Here is a 14,425-nt window from a genome sequence, read left to right on the forward strand (position 1 = left end):
GATGAGTGGTTTTCCTTCCTGGTTTTATGAGTGATCATTTGTGTAGCCAAAAAGTATCCCCCACCAAGGTGGAACCTGGACACTGGATGGCTTCTCTTCTGGTCCAGGTAGCCAATGCCAAACCAGGAGTGTGCTCCAGAGGACCAGCTTCTCAGGCTGCACCTTGTGACCAAGAGGATGGGGTGTTCATGTCTGCTCCCCTGGGCAGGAAGCCCAGGAAATCATCACTGAATGTAGCCAAGCCTCATTTTGTGCAGATATCACACACCAGGAAGCTTTTGGTAACACTGCCCCTTGATGTGTTAGCCTTCTATTACTGGTGACAACGTAGCCATATTGGGCAGCTCAAAGGAGGATAGACCCTATCAGCTTGTGCCTTAGGCGGTTCAGTCCATCATCGGTTGGCTCGGTTGCTTTTATTTTTCTAGCAAGGAGCACATCACAGAAGCACATCGCAGAAGAAAACTTGCTCAGCTCATGATAGCTGGGGCCTCACCCCCAGTGACCTAACTTCCTCCTGGGAGGCTCCACCCCCCAAGAGTGCTGTCATCTAGGATCAAACCCTCAACATTTGGGTTTGGGGGACATTGAAGATCCAAACTTAACTCTTGGGGACCCAGGAAACAAGGCTACCTTCATTTTAAAAGTTCTGCCACCTTAGCTGATGATGATACATACAGAACCTGGTGGTACCTATATAATAACAGTGCTCTAGGTGGCTGAGCCAGGAAGATTACAAGTTCGAGCCCAGCTTGAATGATTTAGGAACCCTGGCTCAAAAAATACAAAAAGGAAGGTGCAGATGTAGCTAAGCATAAATACCCGAGGTCAGTCCCTGTAGTGCTGAGAAGGCGGAGGAGAGACCAGGAAAGCTGGTTTTCACTCTTGCTGCCTTTGGTATAACACATCACATCTCAGGTTCCAGTCAGGGAGATCTTAAGTCACATGGTCCCAACCCAACAGCGGGTAGACGACACCACTTGGTGAGCGCTGACTGCTCACTGCGTGACTCAAGCACTGGAGGCGAATCACTAATTCCTATTATGCGCCAACCCAAAACCCGTTTTTTCATTTCATCTTGACTCTGTCTCCCACCTGAACTTACCAGAGACGGACACATAAACCAGAATGTACGTTATCTTCTCACCACCACCAGATTAACAGTCTTGGACAAACATACAAGTGACGCCACTGTTGGGCTAGAAATTACTTGTTAATCGTGAAATTAAAGCAGATTAGTGGGATGAATCTAACAGTATTATCAAACTAATTTTTGGTAGAGTGTTTTGTACTGATTTTGTTGTTCATTTTTCGAGACAAAGTCTTGCCATGTTGCCCAGGCTGGCCTCAAACTTGTGGGATTCCACTAGTCCTGAGATTACAGCCATGTGTCACCCTGTTAGCTCTGTAGGATATTTTTAAAACAGACACCGAGGGTCATGCATGGGTCAGGACTTCCTTGGCCATGCTGGAGCTATGAACCAATTCTTTTGGGCTCCAAATATGAATCTAGTCTGGGAGTAGGGTCCACCAATCTGTAAATTTTTGATAGATTCCCTGGAGAGTCTGGTGGCTAACTTTAGAAACCAGAGAAATAAGAATGTGAACCCATTAAGCAGGCTTACACTTTGCTGGTTGCAATCTCATTCCTTGCATGCTTTCTTCACACAGCACTCGCATCCTTTACAGAAAACGGGCCTTTGCAGCTCACCAGATACTTAATTATTCAGGAATCCTTGGTGCTTGTGCTGATAACCCTAATTTCATCTGCAGAGTGACTGTCCAAGGGTTGAATGTAATCCCAGCTCTCACTACAATGGGGTAACTTTAAAGAGCACATTCATGTGCCTGTTTAAACCCAGGGGATGTTGTTGGCAGGATGGGTGGAAGCATCTCAGAAGACATTGTGGAGGGGGATTGGGGATTTTAGGCGTGGTCATCTCCCTGCAGGGAGGCCCTTCTGTCAGAGCTCTCCATCACAATGCACACGGCAAGCCCTGCCCAGTAAACACCACCCCCTACCTTGCACCCTTAAGCCAAGGAGCCAAACTTGTACAGTCAGCCCTTGGTACCTATGGAGTTCATTCCAGGATCACCCTGGATAACAAAATCTGCATATCCTCAATTACATAGAACCTATCCACATCGTCCTGTGTACCTTAAGTCATCTCTAGATCTCTTATAACAATTGATACGATGTAAATGCTATGTGAAATAATTGGTACTGTATTGTTTAGGAAATAATGGCAAGTGTCTGTACATTTTCAAAACAAGCAATTTTTTCCCCAAATACTTCCAATCCATATCGGCAGAGGAAGATTCCTCCCTGAAGTCACCGCATTTTGCAGCAGCAGCAGTCAAGGGTTTTGGAGCAAGACAGCCCTGAGTCCTCCTCGCAGCTCCCTAGCTTTTGTGTGCAGTACTTGGAACAAGTGATTTAATCACTCTGTGCCTCAGTTGAAAAACAGAACTAACTCCTCTGCTGCCTCATAAAGATTACCTCTGCCCAGCGTGGTGGCACGTGCCTATAATTCCAGCACACGGAACGATCATGAGTTCAAGGTCACCCTAGGCAAATTAGCAAGACTCTGCCTCAGCACAACAAACAGAAATGGTGAACACTGTAATGAGCACAAAGTGAATGCCCTCGAATTTTTAAATTTTGAATATTTTGGCAGTAGTGAGGTTCAAACCCAAGGCCTTCACACTGAGCTACATCCCAACTCTTTATTTTAAATTGCAATAAAAAGAGTTGGGATGTAGCTCAAACTTGTGAGCCTCCTGCCTCAGCCTCGCATGATGTTGAGATTACTCTTTGTCCAGTAATGTCACTGAGCTGGCACCAAGCAATCCCTCAAAGAGTACACTGCCATGGTGAGGAAGACTGGTCAGCTGCCCATTGGATGGACCCTGCTGTAGGCAGCTCCTTTCCCTACTCTGCCTCCTTAGTATCTCAGCAAAGTCAGGCTCCGGAGAAAGGCGGCTCTCCCTGGGATGTGCACATGTGTCCTCCCACTCCTCTGACCCCACAGAGGACACAGGGTCTGCCTCTCTCTCTAGACATAAACATCATTTGTCCCAACCTGAGCCTGGGTGGTTGTTCCCAAGGAGCACTTGGGAGGGGACTGCATAGGCGGCCTGTGAGTCCCTGCTGTGATCCAGAGGTACGTCCTGTTCTGCTGTTTCCATGGTACATCCAAAAACATCTGCCACAACATGTGACTGGGGCTGGCAGCTGGCAGCAGCGGGCTGTGCACGGACAAGGGCCTGGGCCAACTGGGCACTAGAAGGTGAGCTGGGGAGGGTGCCAGACCGAGCAAAGCCTGAATCTGGACAGGGATCTGAGAAACCTGCCCAATTCCCCTCTCCACACGTGTACAGGGGAGCACATACACGTGTACAAGGGAACACACACACATGCACACGTACACATGTACGTATACAAATACGTGCTCTACCGGGGAGATAGCCCAGGCAGAATTGCACTGGGAAGAGTTCCTGTTTCCTCATTTTCTTCTTGGAGGTCCCGAGATCGGATCCCCCAGAGCATAACCCTGGTGGAACTGGATCCTCTGAGCACAGCTCAGAGCCAGGCCCGCAGAAGAGCCCCAGGGCCCATTCCACTCCCTAAATGGAATTCGCTTTCCCAGTTGTTTTCCTGATGCTGTTTTTCCTGATTAGCAAGTAAAACGCAGTCATTGTAACAAGACCACACAAGCAGAAGACGGAGGAGGCCTGGAGCTGCTTACTTTTGTGGTCTGAGTCACCAGGGCCACCTGCTTCTCAGGAACAATCCACACCTCTGAGAGGAAGGTAGTCAGACATAATCCGGCCTGAGGGATAAAGAGAGCTCGCTAGCCAGCTAGAGTCAGGTAAAGAAAAGTCCTCCTCTGCGTAGGAACACATTTATAATCATTTGTTAGGCCTCAGACCCAAAGCAATCCCACAGAGCACAGTGACATCCTAAGGTTATACAATGTGCTATGCCTTGTGGTTCCCGCTCCCCTGTCCAGCTAGGTCCTGAACAGGGCAGGCAGCATTCCTGGTGGCTGTAGCCTACAGCCCAGTGAGACTAGAAAAGGAAGTGGTCTTTAGAGACCCTCCTGCCTTGGCCTGGGACTTGGTTTAAATTAAGAATTCACCTTTCGGGGCTGGGGATTTAGCTCAGTGGCATAAGCGCCTGCCTTGCAAGCAGGCAGTCGTGAGTTCAATCCCTGGTACCGATAAAAAGGAAAAAGACAAAAAAAAAAAAAAAAAGAATTCACCTTTCTCTTTTTTTTTTTTTTTTTTTTTTTTTGGTACCAGGGATCAAACTCATGACCGTGCACTTGCCAGGCAGGTGCTTATGCCACTGAGCTAAATCCCCGGCAAGAATTCATCTTTCATAAATTGATTAAAGCCCCTGAGGGAACACTGACCATCTAAGAGGGATAAGGAGACATTTACTAAGTAAAATGTCAATAAGCATGGTCTTCTCCTAGTTCCCTGAACTCCAGGGGTAACTTACGGGTACATAAAAAGGCTCCTAAGTTAAACTTGGTAAGGAGACCTTCGTGGCACCCCCTCTTCTTTCTTTAAAGTGTAACTCTCTCTATTACAGTAAGTTCTGCCCGAATGTCTGCTGGCCGCCTGTGTGGCTTGACTGAGTTCCTTCCCCACAAGGCACAAAGAACCAAGGATGAGAGGTAAGCTGCTGGCTGCAGCAGACCTGGCTTCCCAGTGACACCCATTGTTAGAGTTTTCTGGCACAACAATGGAGCAGAAGAAAGAGTAAAAGTGGCCTTTTTTATTTAAAGGACATGGAGAGGAGCCCACTACCACCAAGGCTTTGGCTTTCTCTTTTTCCTCTGACCTGATATAGGGGTGTGGGGTATATGTGACCTTTGTCTGAATGTGGTGCTTGGGGTGGGCATTGATGACGTGGGGGAAGCTAAGTGGAATTTTCTTTGTGGGCACCGGGAAAGGAAGGGGGAAGTTGTAATGGGGGGAGGGAGGAAGTGGCTGTCAGGGTAAGCATCCCCGATCTGGCCTTCCAGCACGTTGAACTACTGCCATAGTGTCTGTTAGGTCTGAGAGAAGAGAGAGGATGGGAAGAGGGAGAGGAAGAGGTCCGTAGAAGGAGAGGAGTGGACTGCCGTGAAAGTAGTGGGCGGCGGTGGCTGCAAAGATAAGAAATATAAAATATCAGTAACCTTTATTTCGGGAATGCGGGGAGAGAGCATCTCCACTGCACCCGGGGCCATGGTTATTCCGGGAACACGGGGAGAGGAGAGTGGCGCACTGGCCGCTGGAGTCTGGCGATCTCTCTCTCGGACACGGACACGTGGCGTGGGGGAATATAAATAGCCTAAGCTTAGGGCAGTGCCCTAAGGCCATTAGTGATGCACAGGTATTTCATTGGCACACGTTTTGGCGCCAGGGTTACAGGGATGGGGGTATAGGGTTACAGGCAAATCTATAAGGGCGGGGGAGGCAGCGGCTGCGGCTTTTCCTGGTTAAAGTGTCCGGTCTGAGCCAGCAACTCTTTCAGTGTCCTGTAATTTATTGTAGGGCCAAACTTTTTCACCTGTGAAGTGCTCAGAACAGCCCTGGTCCCAGAGAAGGGCTCTGCTTGTCTCTGTTAAGTAAAATCATTGTCCAGATGATCTAGTTGTGTACGACCACCTGGTGATGCGCATATTGGTAACATGTATTCTACAAAAGAAACGGACTCTGATGGATCATGTGAGTGGATGTGAACCCAAGTTGTACCCTGACCACCAACATAAACCCTTATGATCAGAAGCTCTGCACCCTGCTTCTCTCTTTTTTTTTTTTTTTTTTTTTTTGTCTTTTTCGTTTTTATCAGTACCGGGGATCCAACTCACGACTTCCTGCTTGCAAGGCAGGTGCTTATGCCACTGAGCTAAATCCCCAGCCCCACACTGCTTCTCTTAGTTCTTGGATCTCTGGCCCACTGCACTCTCTCAGCTGCACACCCTGGCCCTGATTTTCACTCCTGCTGTGGCCACAGGTACTGCTGATGTCATACTTCGGCCTGTACCCTCCACAAGAGCCCCCTTCCCAACACCCAGTTGGCCCAACATCCTAAGGGGACAGGGTTGCTCAGGAGGAGAGTTACAGTCCCCTTCCCCATGGGAAGAGTTACTGCTTCCCATGGTGTTGCATGGACTGGTTGCAGGGAGTCTGTGTGTGTGTGTGTGCGCGCGCGCGCACGCGTGCACACGCACGCATGCAAGCACATGCACACACGTGTCTTGGTACTGGGATTGAACCTAAGGCTTTCCCCACTGAGCTACACCCCCAGGTCTTTTTTATTTTGACAGAAAGTCTTACTAAGTTATCTGGGCTAGACTTGAACTTAGGACCCTCCTTCCTCAACCTCAGGTCTCTTGATGGCACTGGTAGCTACAAGATTGTTGAAAGGAAGTGAACACATAGCATACAGTAAGTGCTTCATAAATGAACCGGTCACTGCTGCCCTCAGAGTGGTTTAGCCTCTGTTTCCTACACATGGGGAGACTGAGCCCCAGACAGAGGCAATGACATGCCGAGGGTCACACTGTTAAGGTTAAGGAACAAATCTCAGCATGAGTTCTGGGGTGGGAAAAAGCCATACTGAAATAGAGCAGATGGGGACCCAGGAGGGAGGCTGCAAAGGGGGAACAAGGGTGATCTGGCATTGGGGCTGCCACAGAATGGCTGCGTGGAGGCACTTTCACCCCAGCTCCATGCCCGTGGCTCGCGGGGAAAGGGAGACTGAATCTACAGAGACAAAGTGAAAGCTGGGGACCCCAGAGATGCCTCCGTGAGAACAGCCAGGGGAACAGACCAGAAGATGCTGTGATTTGCAGGGAGAATGTGTGATTCTGCTCTGCAGGTCAGTCCTTGAGCAGGCAACAGCTGGCGAGTGAGTGCCTCAGGTCCAAGCACCTGCTGCGTCCCTGGGGAGGGCTTGGTCAGACTTTGGGAAAGTGCAGATTATTTGATCCCAGGACTCAAGAGTAGCTGCACGGCTTCACTTCAGGGCTCTGAGACGCGCTCCCACAGTGATTGGGTGAGAGACAGCCACAGAGAGTGCTGTGGTCAGGGAGCAGGCTGGAAAGAGAGCCCCTGGGGGATTTGAGGGAAAGGACACAGGCCACGCCCCCACGCCCCGGAACCGGCCCACCCTGAACTGCTCTGGATTTGAAAGTCGCAGCCCTGACACCCTACGCGGGTGCCTGCAGCTAGCACAAACCTAGGTCTGACTGCCTTCTTTCCAGCACGAGCAGGGGGCACCTTGGTCTGGGACACTGCCCCAAACCTGTGACTCCTAGAAGAAAACCACATATTATAGACAAATTACTTTAAAAAATTTTTTATTCTTTTTTTGCTTTTTATCTCTCTTCTTTCTTCTTCATCAGTTTGTTGAGGTTTAAGGAATTTCCTTTTGTCTTTTTTCCTTGGTTTTTATCTCTTTTTCTTCTTTTTTCCCCCCTGCTCTCTTATTTTTTTTCCTCTCTTATTGTTTACTTCCCATATATTTCTCCCCTGCTTCTTCTTTTTGTTTTTCTTGAAACAGGGTCTTTAATCTTTAGACAGTTGACTCTATAAAATTATTGTTGAATTCTTTTCTACCATTGGCAGAGATAAAGCTGTTGCTTTTAGCCTATCCTAGCCATAAGTCTATACTGGGTTGTTTTAACGTTTAAAGTTGCAGATTTTTTTTGTACCAGGAATCGAACTTACCAGGGAGGCACTTACACCACTGAGCTAAATCCCCAGCTAGTTGCAAATTTCTTTAGGGTTATGGTGGTACATAATTGGTCCTTGTGGTATGTTGCTATCCAATTTGTCTTGGGTGATACTACTGTAGCTGATTTGCTTGATACTGACAGGGTCACATGATTAATGGATTTTCTCTGCAAACTAACCCCCAGACTACCTTTGTGACCTTAACCATACTAGAGTACATCCCCAAAGAACTATAGGGCAATTACAATGCATCATCTAGTCTCAAATTAGCTGAAATATTCAGAGTTTGGGACTGAGGCAAAGGACTATAGTTCACTATGGCTGCTCAAAGTGTATCACTGAAAAGCAACCAGCTAAAAAGATCTCCGTATTAGCAACCAAGTCTTTACACTTAGTCCACAAACTTCAGCACAAAACAAACAGCAGCAACAACAACAAAACAATAGAAAGATGAAAAGACAAGGCAAGAAAAGGCCTTCCAAAATTCCACACTTCCCCAAAGCCAATCCAGGGGTCTTTAAGGAGGAGAGCAGCATAAGCCATACAGCTGAATTACTCAAAAAGATAACAGAGGAGGTTAGAAAACAGATCAAAGAGGTACTCAGCGAGATCACAGAAGATATAATTAAACAGAGAGTGGGCACAATAACCAAAATGATCCAGGAGCTTTCAGAGGATGCTAATAAAAAGCTATCTGATGCTCCTGCAGGCTAAGAAGAACAAACCACAAAGGAGCCGTGTGCACTCTCAGACCTCTAACCCATCCAGGACAAGTCCAGGAGACATCGACACAAAGGAAATTAGAAGCCACACACCTGACATTTCTGAAATGATAGCAGCTGAGGTAAAGAAACAACTTTGTGCTTATATTGTTTGATTAACTTTGCATGCCTATATCTGATAGTCCGAGCAACTATTTAGAAAATAACAAGCTGGGGATTTAGCTCAGTGGCATAAGCGCCTGCCTGGCAAGCACAAGGTCGTGAGTTCAATCCAAAGAAAGAAAGAAAGAAAATAATAATGTGCAATATAGTGGCTATTGTTGATTTCCTATTTTCTTGTTTTTGAAATTCAAGAGCATTCTCATTGTTTTGTTTTGTTTCATTTTATTGTTTTGTTTATTCTCTTTAAAATTAGAATAAAAGCTGCCTGAGCTAAGTAAAACAGTATGAAACATGAATGACTAGTTGAGCAAAGACTTAGAGTTCATGAAAAAGTTTCAATCAGCAATCCAGGATGTTAAAAATTATATTGAAAGTGTAGGCACCAGAAGCAAACAATGTGAGGAGAGGATTCCAGAGCTAGAAGACAATGATGCCTTCAAAAACTGACTACTCAAATATACTCTAAAAGCAATAAAAGAACATGAAAAATGGATTCAACGACTAGTTGCTAGACGATGCAAAGAAGACTCATCTAAAAGTAACTGGAATAAGTGAAAAATCAGAAAACAAGGCAAATGGCACAAAAACTGCTCACAGAAATAGTGGCAGAAAACTTCCCAACTATAAGGAAAGAAAGAAACATGCAGATAAGGGAGGCATATGGAACCCCGTAGCAACAACTAAAAGACAACGTCTTCATCCCACACTATATTCAAGTGCACCGTAGGGACAAAATCTTAAAAGCTGTTAGAGAAAGGCAACAAATCACATATAAAGGTGAACTCGTTAGAATTACAGAAGTCTTTTCAACACAAACCTTAAAAAATCAGGAAGGCATTGTTAGAAGTTTTTTGAGCTCTACAAAATAACTTCCAGCTCTGACTTATGTATCCTGAAAAACTTTTGTTCAAAATGGAAAGAGAAGGGGCTGGGGATTTAGCTCAGCAGCATAAGCTCCTGCCTTGCAAGCAGGCAGTCGTGAGTTCGATCCCTGGTACCGATAAAAAGGAAAAAAAAAAAAAAAAAAAAGATTAGGAAAGTTTATAGCAGTGAATGCTCACATCACAAAAGCAGAGTGATTAAATAAATAATCTAGATATGTACTGCAAAATCCTAGAAAACCAAGAACAATCCAAATCAAAAGCTAGTACAAGAAGGCCATTATAAAGCAGAGCACAGAAATTAATGAAATTGTGAGTAAAAAAAATACAAAAATTAAAGAGTTGATTTTTTGAAAGAATATACAAAATAGACAAATCCTTAGTCAATTTTACCAAAATAAAAAGAGAAGAGACCTAAATCCATGCAATTAGAAATGAAGGGCCAAGGATATAGCTCAGTGTGGCAACCACAAGGTCCTGAGTTCAATTCCTGATACCAAAAATAATAAATAAATAAGTAAATAAGGTGAAGTCTCAACAGATTCTTCTGAAATCCAGATGATCATTGATAACATGCACTCTAATAAAAAAAAAATCCAAATCATTGGAATCCTAGATAGACTGAATTACCAAAACTGAACTGAGAAGGTATAAAAATCCTGAATAACCCATTATTAGTCAGTCAAGAAAATTAAAGAAATAAAGATTACTGACTAAGAAAAGCTCAGGTCCTGACAGATTCACTGCCAAATTCTGCAAGAACTTTGAAAAGATTCAATGCCTATATTCCTCAAACTCTTTAATGAAATCTAAAGGGAAGCAGTATTCCCAAAATCATTCCTGGAAGCAAGCATTACCCTGATTCCAAGACCAGAAAAGGACCCGAGCAAAAAAGAGAACTACACAGGTCAATCGCTCTAATAAACATAGATGCAAACGTCCCTAGTGAGATCTGTCAAACAGGAAGTAGCAAATCTCAAAAAGATCACACAGCACAAGGCTCCATTCTAAGGGTGCAAGGATGGTTCAATATATGCAGATCAATCAATGTAATACGCTATAAAAGAGAAGTAAGGACAAAAGTCATGTGATCATCTCAGTGGACACAAAAGCATTTGGAAATCCTTTGTTCCCGGACAGCCAGAAACTATACTGTCCAAATGGCTATATTTCCAAACCTGTTACATAGATTTAAAATTAAAAAGGGCTGGGGATATAGCTGAGTACCAAAGCCCTGGGTTCAAGCCTTAATAGTGGGGTGGGGGGTAAAGTTGGCTGCAGAGAGATGTGGGGTCAGGGAAGGAATTACTTTCTTGAAATAGGAAAAACTTGTTCACAGGTTAACAGGAAATGGAGGCGCATGGGGAGGGGGAGCAGGTTAACACAGAGCAAATAAACATAACATGCTTGAGCACGTACACCAGTTTGTATCCCGAGCTTCTGAACACCAGCCGTAAAAGACAACTTCTTTCTGCCTGTTTTAGAGATGAGGAAACTGAAGTTCGGTGTGGCCGGACAGTTTCCCCAGGGTCACACCAGGCGCCTTTTCCTAATGTGCAGCAACGCTGTGTCTACACCAGCAGGGTCTAGTTTTGAATCCACTACTTAGGCTCTGTTCCAGGGCCTCCCACACTTTTCCTCCTTTCTGGATAAACAAGCTACACAAGGATTTTTAAAAAGTACCAAAATTCCCAAGTGGGAGTCATTTAGCCAGAGAGAATAAGGGATGCTGCTCACAGGCCTGTGGGTATTTCCAAAGTCTCAACAGGTACATCCTGCCATCACCTCATCCCTAATAAGGTGCCCTGTGATTGTGATGGTGTAAGTGTAATAATTACTGTGCTTCGGGGGGAGGGGTCCTTGCTTGTGCTAGGAAAGCACTCGATTGGTTGATTGATTGTGCAGGGGATTAAATTTAGGGACTTCACACTAAGCTACATCCTCAGCCATTTTTTTTTTTTTTTTCTTTTTAACATATTGAGACAAGATCTTACTAAGTCAGTCAATTACTCAGGCTGGGTTTGAACATCTGATCCTCTTGCCCCAGCCTCCCAAAGTGCTGGGATTACAGGCATCCGCTAGTAGGTCTTACTCTTAAATTTTGAGTCAGAGCCTTGCTAATTTGCCCAGACTGGCCTTAAACTTACAATCCTTCACAGTAGCTGGGATTACAGCATGCACCACGCTGGCATTTAATGATAATACCAGACACCTGCTTAACATTTAAATATTCTCACATCAAATTTCATAATGACAGCCTCCCCTTTCTGAGGTTAGGAACTGCAGGGACAGAGAGGTGAAGTGACTTGCCCAGACTCAGAAAGTCTATCTTTATTAGACGTAGAAGTTAAAATGGGTCTTTCTGTCACCAAAGTCTGTGCTTGTCCTGTGAAATGCTTCGGAAGTGTTAATGTTATAGCAGATGCTGGACACAGTGGCACATGGCTGTGATCTCAGCTACTTGTGAGGTTGAGGCAGGATGATCACAGGTTCAAGGCCAGCCTGGGCAACTTAGTGAGACCCTGTCGCCAAAAATAAAAATATAAATAGGACTAATGATGGAGCACCTGCCTGCTATGTGTGATGCCCTGGATTCAGTCCCCAGCATCTGAAAAACAAGCAAGCAGGGGCTGGGGATTTAGCTCAGCGGCATAAGCTCCTGCCTTGCAAGCAGGCAGTTGTGAGTTCGATCCCTGGTACCGATAAAAAGGAGAAAGACAAAACAACAACCAGCAAGCAAACAAAGACAGATGCCGAAAAACTTGCTTTTTCTCTGTCACATCTAGTTGGCCAACTGGGGCAAAGTTAGCATCAGTCTCCCGCCTGATCAGCTTCTTCTCTCTTACGCCTGTCATTGTCCCAGATCCCAGCAAAGAACCGTTCTGGTCAGTATGCAGAGACCTCAGCAATCTGGCTGGAAGAAACCTGAATTTGCATCTACAAAAAGCTTTTTGAGATCTAAGAGCCTTAGGGAAATAGGGACAGATGGGGCCCTAGATGTCTTCCAGAAATGGTCTCATTTTCTTTGAAAACTCTGAGTAATTAATGTGTTGGGCTTAAGAAAATGGCTGATCATTTTCCACTGAACTAGAGGGAGGAGGTGGCAGTTACTGACCAACAGAAGGAGGATCTCATGGCTATTCCTTGCCCTGGGCCCTCAGGGCCTCACCAGTGTAGGTGACAGACAGGGTTAGAGAGTTAGAAAAGCCAGGCATGGATGCTTGCAATGCCAGCATGCTGGGGAACCGAGACAGGAGGGTCAAAATTCAAACCAACCTGGGAAACTCAGTGACTTTGCAAAACCCTAACTCATACATAAATACATAAATGGCTTGAGCTGTAGCTTAATGCAAAAGCCCTGGCTGCAACCCCCAGTACCAGGGCTGGGGCAGGTAGACGGGGTTTGGTCCCTTACATCTATAAGGATTGTTTACCACTAAGAACCAAAAAGCTTCAGTTTTCTTGGGGAACCAGGGGGAAAGCAGCTGTGACAACATAAATGTATACATAAAAAAATCTATCCTTTTTCTTCCCTTTGGTTCCACACTGGGCTCTCTGAGCTTACAGTATTCAATCACATGCCGCCCACAGAAAAAGCCATTCTCAAAGTAAGGGGCTGTCTCCTTTCCTCGTCTTAGTCTTTTCTTCCTTGTTGGGACACAAAACCCAACACCTGCAACTTGGCAGAAGAGAGGCCCGCTTTCTCTCAGGGTGTTTAGAGGTCAGTTGGTTCCAAGTTCCAAGGCAGATGGCAGAGGGTCATGGTGGAAGGGTGCTGGGGATGAGACCCCGAGCCTCGTAGCTATCAGCCAAGCGCTTGAGCACTGCGCCGCATCCCCAGGCCTGCCTTGGTCTCCTGAATCTCTCAGTCAGGGGAGCCAGCCACACATCGGGCATGGAGCTGAGCCTCTTGCCACCACCAGCATGGGCTTATCAGTGCTGTGGGTGAACGGCCCTGGCGGTGGACATGGGGCTCCCATCAAGCCATCAGCTAGCTGCAGCCCTGCTTTCTTCTGCCTGTAACCTCCCAGGAGATAGTGCCACCTCACCACACTGGTCTTAAGTTGCTCCCAGATCCCTAAGAAATGCTAAATAAATCCATTTTTGTTTGTTTGTTTGCTTGCTCTGTTTTGTTTTTGTTTTTGTTTTTTTTTTAGTCTGGGCTCACTATGCAGCTCAGGCTGGTTTTGGGCTCACTGTATAGCTCAGGCTGGCCTCAAATTTGCATTGATCCTCCTGCCTCAGCCTCCCTGGTGTTTGAATGACAGGCGTGCACCACCACACCTGGCTGTGACTATTGTTTTCAGTCCATATTTTTTGGTGCTTTGCTGACAGACTAGATAAAAAAAAAGCCCAGAGCGCTTTTAGGATTCATGACTCAGAATACGGTTTCCCCTTCCCTTTCGTATTGCTAGATTGTCAGTTCTGATGCTGATACCTAACTGTCATCTAATGTGTGATCTAGGATGACCTCCCAGTGACAGTTCCTATTGGCCCTCAGGATGTGGGTGCACTTGGAAAGCCCCGTGAGTAGCCAACAACCTTTCCACACTGTTCCCACACACAGATTGGGTTTTGATTTGTGGCCATGAGAGCTTCCAGGGCAGAATGTTCACAGCTTGTTACTTGTACCCAGCTAAACCATCTAATAGCCGAAGCTGGGCAGCTGAAAAAGCCCAGCCTGTTATAAGTTAATTGCTTTTTTTTTTTTTCCCTCTGGAGTCTCAATAGCTTTTTTAAGGCATATAAGCAAAAACATCTGGCTTGCGTAAGAATCCTTAACGAGAGGCCTTTCCACTGTGATAGGAGTTGTGGTAAGGAAATCAGCTCCCATTTCTGTGGCTCACATAGTCTGTCCCCCATGGGACGCCCAGACCTGGGGATCCTGTGTGGGACTTGGGGACACACCCACGCTGCTTTTCA

The sequence above is a fragment of the Cavia porcellus genome, unplaced genomic scaffold (assembly GCF_034190915.1).
Source record: "Cavia porcellus strain 051 isolate PalLab524CR breed Dunkin Hartley unplaced genomic scaffold, mCavPor4.1 scaffold_16, whole genome shotgun sequence".
In the NCBI taxonomy this organism is placed as follows: domain Eukaryota; kingdom Metazoa; phylum Chordata; class Mammalia; order Rodentia; family Caviidae; genus Cavia; species Cavia porcellus.